A 6,692-nucleotide genomic window follows, 5' to 3' on the forward strand; every position below is an offset into this window, starting at 1 on the left:
TTTTCCACCTGTTTCCGGAATCCGACGTTGTAACAGTACTTCTTGGTCTCTGTGCGTTCTGCTGTTACCTGCATGCTGCAGTTTTTTAAGCCCAGGGTTTTCTGGGGTAGTTCTGCTGTAATAACGGGCTAAGTTACTGACCACTGTTCCCTTTGTCATCTTCTCTTTATCAACACAGTGCAGTTTCCTGTACCCATCAGTGATGGAGAAGTGATACAGCTGACAGTATTACATGTGAGTAAGCCAAAGGTATCTCATATCAATCTTCTGGCTCATATCCTCTTACTTTCTTCGTATTTTAAATGATTTGCAGTTTTTTTTTTTTTTAAGAGATCCATTTTATTTTCTTGTTGAGTTCCTGTTGATCTGCTTATCTCTGATATCCTGAAGACTTTGCTTTTTTCTCCCTGCCCTAGCTCTTCCAGTCTGGGGAATTGATCAATGACAATGTTGGGGCCATAGGGGGAGAGACAGGCCTTAAGAGGTGCCGTACAAATCATCAAAATGTGATGTACTATACCTTCTCGGCATAAACTGGAAATTAAAAAAAAAAAAAAAAAGGTGCTGCAAATAGAATTGCTTTCTTTGGGCTTAAACCGGATTGGCAGCAACATAGATTCTGCTGTGGGCTGAAGTCATTTTCTACTTTGGCACTACTCAGTCCATGGGGAATGGTGGAGTCATGATTTAGCAGCAAGGTTTTGGGAGCAGGCCAGCATCTACATCTGTTCTGAACTGTCAGTGGACTGGAAAAATGCTTGAAAAAAAGCCAGAGGACAGAGGTAAAGGAGAACACAAAACCTTTAATCTGAAAAAAAGCCACAAAAATGGCTTGATCAATTACAAGGAGATTGGATTTAGAGGGAAGTTTTTATAGAAATAAAATCTATACAGCTCTTCTTTGTCTTTATTAAGTTCCTTAGGAAGGACTAAAGCATCACTCACCTTACTTGGGATGAGTCTTAACAATTGAAGCAATTGATGCGTTGGTCACACCTCTTAGACATTCAGTGAATTGCATAATGGATTGCTTTTCACCATATGCGTGACTATACCATTTTAAAGGAATCTGCAGAGCGGTGGTGTTTGCTTTGTTGTTTTTATTTGCTTGTTTTACATCAAGAGGTACTCTATCAGTTGAAAGTCGGAAAGACCATGATTGGGCAAGAATGTGGCTGATTTACTGGAAAGAATGTGGAAGTGGACTGGCCTGGGTTCAGATTTCAACTCCATCATCTCCTGGGTGTGGGACTTCAGGCAAGTTCCTCTCTGGTGACTTTTTCACCTTTAGAAAAATAATATCTAATTCACAGCATTGTTGTGAAGATTAGGGGAGTCCATGGGCATACTGAAAGCGTGGGATAAATGTTGGTTTGCTTTCTCTCTATTCTCTAAGAGTGCCCTTTCCTTCTGTCTCATTGCTCTGCACACATTTGCATATCCAGAATCTTGATTTCCAGAGAAGGTATTTGTCTGATTGGAGTCAATGAACCAAGCCTGGCTTGTCTAAAGTTGAAAGCACTTTTTCCTACTAGCCAAAGGTGGTTAGAAAAACAGAGAAAACAGGCTGCATGGCCTGTACACACAGAAAGGGTGATTCTAAGTTTACTTGGAGCAGTCACAATGGGTTTTGCAAAGAAGCAAGGGCAAGGATCAAGTGGGCTATGTAGCCAAAATGCCAAGATTCTTTTTTGGAAAGACTTTATGTAATGGCAGTCAAATTTCAATAAGAAGGAAATAGAAGATTCAAAATAATAGAAATCGTAGAAATAATTTCCACAGGATTTAGGAAAAGAATTTTTTTTCCCTCAGGAAAGTACGTTACATTTTCTAATGATCTATGGGCATATGTAAGAAAAAAAATAGCTTCTAGGGGTCTCGGGGCCCTATTCAACCTCTCTGAATCACAGTTGCTTTATGTAACATGAAAGGATTGAAATGAAATTGATTCTTTCTAAGATCGCTTTACCAATTTTTAAAAAGATCTTATTTATTTATTTGACAGAGGATCACAAGTAGGCAGAGAGGCAGGCAGAGAGAGAGGGGGAAGCAGGCTCCCCGCTGAGCAGAGAGCCTGATGCAGGACTCAATCCCAGGACCCCAAGATCATGACCTCTGGGCAGAAAGCAGAGACTTAACCCACTGAGACACCCAGGTGCCCTGAAAAATATTTTCTTAAATAAATGGTGTAGTCAACAGTTATAAATATTGGAACTGGGAAATTTGTCAATGCTTTGGACTGTGAGTCCTGTGGGTGGGCAATGTTTTGTTCTGTTTTGTTTTGTTTTTCCCTTGGCTCCTGCTTGCTAGGTACAGTTTGTATTGAATGAAATGTATTGTGTATCACTTCATTACAAATCATTTTCATGGTTTTGAAAGCTGGAAGCAACTTTTACAGTTCATTCCCTCTATCAACCCCCGCCCCCCCCCCCCCATCCATCCCACTATTTTCTAGAAGAAGGAACTAGAATTTAGAGAGAGGGAAAGGGAGACCGAAGAATGGCTCCCGGGACTCACAGTCCAGAATTCCTTCCACTTCACCGTTCTGTGGAAATCTTTCTGCTTCCTGACAGCGTATTTGTAACCGAGCTAAGCTGAGTTGGTTCCTTGGTAATTGATACATAAGAGACTACACCAGGTGGAGTTGTCACCCTTAAGGAACTTTATTTGCAGAAAAGAAGATCACAGGCACTAACTTCCAAAGCCACGGCTCCCTGTGTGAGGGTGAGTGCATTTCTCTTATTTAGGGGTAAGATGAATGGTCAGAAAGGGGAGTTTTTGTCACTGCAGGTAAAGGCCAGCATAAAGCTGGGCAGGGGTTCTGGGAACACATGGCCATACAGGCATCCTATATTGTGTTAATGAAGCGTGAGCTCCCCTCGGATGGAGTCTTTAACATTACAATGAGGTAGGGGTAACTGTGGACACCCCATGGTCCATGCCCACAGGTGTGAGTCTGTGGTCAGGCCCACACTGGCCGAAACTGGCCTGGAGCTCTTCCTGTTGTTTGCCTCCAAAAGATAAGGTTCACATTCCCTTGCAAAAAGGAGGGGGAATCAGAGGAGGTCTTGCTGGGGCCGGTTTTAACCTCCTTAACCCTGTGGGGCACGGTTTCAGAGTCCCAGGGCTCGAAGCCCACCTCTGCACCTGCTGAGATGCCCCCGTCGTCCCCAGTACAGAGCCTCACTTTGCACATCATCCACTTAATTTCTCAGCCTTGAACAGGCTGAGGGCATGGCAGGAAATGCCAGCTGGCATGGCACAGCACTCCCTTGAGTGAGGACTAATTTTGCCTTGCAGAACTTGCTTGCCTTTTTTCAACTGTGTCTGCACCAATATGGCTGAATTTACAAGCGCCAAGAGGATGTTTCACCATCTGCCTGTTAGTGGGGAACTGGCCTTTCTGCTCCTCCAGCAGGGTGTTGGAAGGCGTGGTGGCTGGGGGCCAGAGCGGGAGGCCCTCCTTGGACTGCACGCTGCCCGGGGAGAGGAAGCTCTGCGGAGACCGAGAGCCAGTGTGACAAAGGGTCTGCACGAGTGTGCAGCAGCAAGTGTGATCTGAACACAATTGCAACACTGTTGCAAACCGTCTCCTACTACATTCCTGTCATTATTGCATTAGGACAGTCAGTTGAGAAAGGCCTGGATTAAAAAAAAAAAAAAAAAAAAAAAAGAGAGAAAGAAAGAAAAAACAAAGAATTTTTTTTTTTTAAAGATTTTATTTGTAAGTACTCTATCTCAACACCCAGTGTGGGGCTCAAATGTACAAGGCGGAGATCAAGAGTTGCATGCTGTGGGGCGCCTGGGTGGCTCAGTGGGTTAAAGCCTCTGCCTTCAGCTCAGGCCCTGGTCTCAGGGTTCTGGGATGGAGCCCCGCACTAGGCTCTCTGCTCGGCCAGGAGCCTGCTTCCTCCTCTCTTGTCTCTACCTGCCTCTCTGTCTACTTGTGATCTCTATCTGTCAAATAAATAAAATCTTTAAAAAAAAAAAAGAGTTGCATACTGTACTGACTGAGCCACCCAGGTGCTCCAAGATTTTTTTTTCTTAATTACGGAAGCGCTGCCTGTTTATTGTAGAAAATTTCCAAAGTACACAAAAATATAGAGAAGAAAAATAATGACGTGTATTCGATTACCATTCCAGGGGAATTATCAGAAAGTTTTTGTTATATACTTTTTATAGCTTTTAAAACATACAAATGTGGGGACGCCTGGGTGGCTCAGTGGGTTAAGCCGCTGCCTTCGGCTCGGGTCATGATCTTAGGGTCCTGGGATCGAGTCCCGCATCGGGCTCTCTGCTCAGCAGGGAGCCTGCTTCCTCCTCTCTCTCTGCCTGCCTTTCTACATGTATTTATACATGTATGCCTTTACATGTATAAATACACATGTATACATGTATGCTTTTTTCCTTCAAATATATCATAAACAATTTTGTATACCACTAGACCTTATTTAACAATATTTTTAGCAGCTGCATTGTGTCCCATTTGATGTTTATACCATATATGTATTCCCCTACTGTTGGATATTTTAGTGCTCTTCAGCTTTTTGTTATTTGAAGGAATGAATGGGAAACCTTCTTATCTAACTCTGGTTATTTTCATAAGCAAATCCTTGAAAACTAAATTGCTGAGTCAAAGTAATGACTAGTTTCTAGTTTAAGTTTTAATATCCATTGCCAAATTCCCTTTGAGCAAGGTTTTAGCAAGTTAGATTTCCACCAATGTAGACCATTAGCAAATTTCTCAGTGTCCTCACTACTATGGGGAGTTTGATAATGTGATAATTTTTTTATAATCTTTGATAATGTGATAAGTAAAAAAAAATGGGATAAGTGAAAAATGTCTACCATTACACTTCAATGTAGGTTGTGGATCACTATATATTTCCTTACTTTTTAAAGTTTGTTTATTTATTCACTTATTTTAAAGATTTTATTTATATGAGAGACAGAGCATGAGCAGGGAGGAGGGGTACAGGGAGAGGGAGAAGCAGATTCCCTGCTGAGTGGGGAGCCTGATGTGGGGCTTAATCCCAGGACCCTGAGATCATGACCTGGGTAAAAGGCAGAGGCTTACCCAACTTGAAGGAGCAGGAGGCTGGCTGAGGACAAAGCAAAAGCTGGCGCCTTACACCCCCCCTTCACCCGCTCCCCTCCATATGTGTAGCATTCCTCAGGCACCCCGGACTGCCATAAAATGATAAATAGTTAACTTGCAGAGATCCCAGTCCTGCAAGGTAGGAGTCTCCCTTGGTTTGCAAATGTCCTTGAGATTTACAACAAAGAAGTTACCTTATCAATAGCCCTAATGTCACCCTCCCCTCCATGAAAAACCCAAGGAGGCAGAGGTAGAAGGAAAAGTAAATACTTCTAAACCTAAATCTCATTAACAGGGATGCTTGATAGCAGGAATGTAACATTCCACCAGGAGACTCCCAATTGTGTTCAAACTATCAATCAATCAGCTCAGCCCCACCCGAAACTTGTTTGTACCTGTCTATAAAAATCCTGCACCGACCCAGCTCCCGACCTCTCGGACCTCTCGGCGTTATCGGCAAGGAGCTGCGCAGAGGTCCAGGTTTGAACCTGCAATAAACTACCCTTGCTGATTGGCTTTGACTCACGTCTCTGGTGGTCTTTTAAGGTGGGGGTAATATTCAACTGGCATTTCAAACTGAGCCACCAGGAGCCACTATTTATTTATTTTTTTATTACTCTCTATACCCAACATGGGGCTCGAACTCATGACCTTGAGATCAAGAGTCACATTCTCTTCTGACTAAGCCAGTCAGGCACCCTACATTTCCTTCATTTAGACCAAGCTAAGGTTATGAAAGTATAGACTTTCAGGTTCCAAGATGAAGAGAATCATACTCGGGCTATTTTTACATGTATGATCTGTTATGTTCTTGTTAATTACACAAAAAGCCATGATACCATCTTTATTTTCTGTTTGCTGATAATACTTATCCCAGAGCAAATAACCCTTATATACGTTGTTATGCCCAAGTTTTCGCGTTGAGAGACCACCAAGGAGCCAAGCACCGATGCAATCACAGGAGGGTTTATTTGACAAGCATAAGCTTCGGCCCAAGTATACCCGACACAGAGGAGTAGGGACTTGCACCCCGAGGTGACATGCTTAAGCTTAGGCCCACGTATACCCGAGGCAGCGGAGTAGGGACTTGGACTCCGAGCTTAGTTAAGGCAGGGGTATTTATGGGTTCCTGTTACTAAAGCAGGGTGGCAGTTTCTGGAACCAAAGCAGGGTGGGGGAAAGTTCAGTCCTTGGGCACAGGGGTCTGATATGGCCTCCGGGGCTAAGATGGCCGTACTTATGTTAAGGCTAAACCAGAGGTGGGGTGGCCTTAATTTTTCTCGGCCTCCACAATGTTTGTTTGTTTTAAGAGAAAAAAGTGGTCATCTTGCCTTTTGCAGTGATGATAAACTTCCGGGCACCTGGGTGGCTCAGTGGGTTAAGCCGCTGCCTTCGGCTCAGGTCATGATCTCAGGGTCCTGGGATCGAGTCCCGCATCGGGCTCTCTGCTCAGCGGGGAGCCTGCTTCTCTCTCTCTCTCTGCCTGCCTCTCTGACTACTTGTGATTTCTCTCTGTCAAATAAATAAGATCTTTAAAAAAAAAAAAAGGGAATGCATTTTGTATTTCATTAGGAGGGGTATTGTTGGAGTAGTT

At 43.5% G+C, this 6,692-nt stretch overlaps 1 long non-coding RNA gene across 1 annotated transcript; it reads left to right on the forward strand.

Moving 5' to 3' along the window:
• The first annotated feature begins 2,459 nt into the window (after positions 1-2,459).
• On the forward strand, positions 2,460-3,677 carry LOC132025176 (uncharacterized). Its single transcript, XR_009406451.1, has 2 exons — positions 2,460-2,724; positions 3,301-3,677. It is a non-coding gene; the product is annotated as an uncharacterized LOC132025176 (long non-coding RNA).
• The last annotated feature ends 3,015 nt before the right edge of the window (positions 3,678-6,692 follow it).

This window comes from Mustela nigripes, chromosome 9, assembly GCF_022355385.1.
Source record: "Mustela nigripes isolate SB6536 chromosome 9, MUSNIG.SB6536, whole genome shotgun sequence".
Classification (NCBI taxonomy): Eukaryota; Metazoa; Chordata; class Mammalia; order Carnivora; family Mustelidae; genus Mustela; species Mustela nigripes.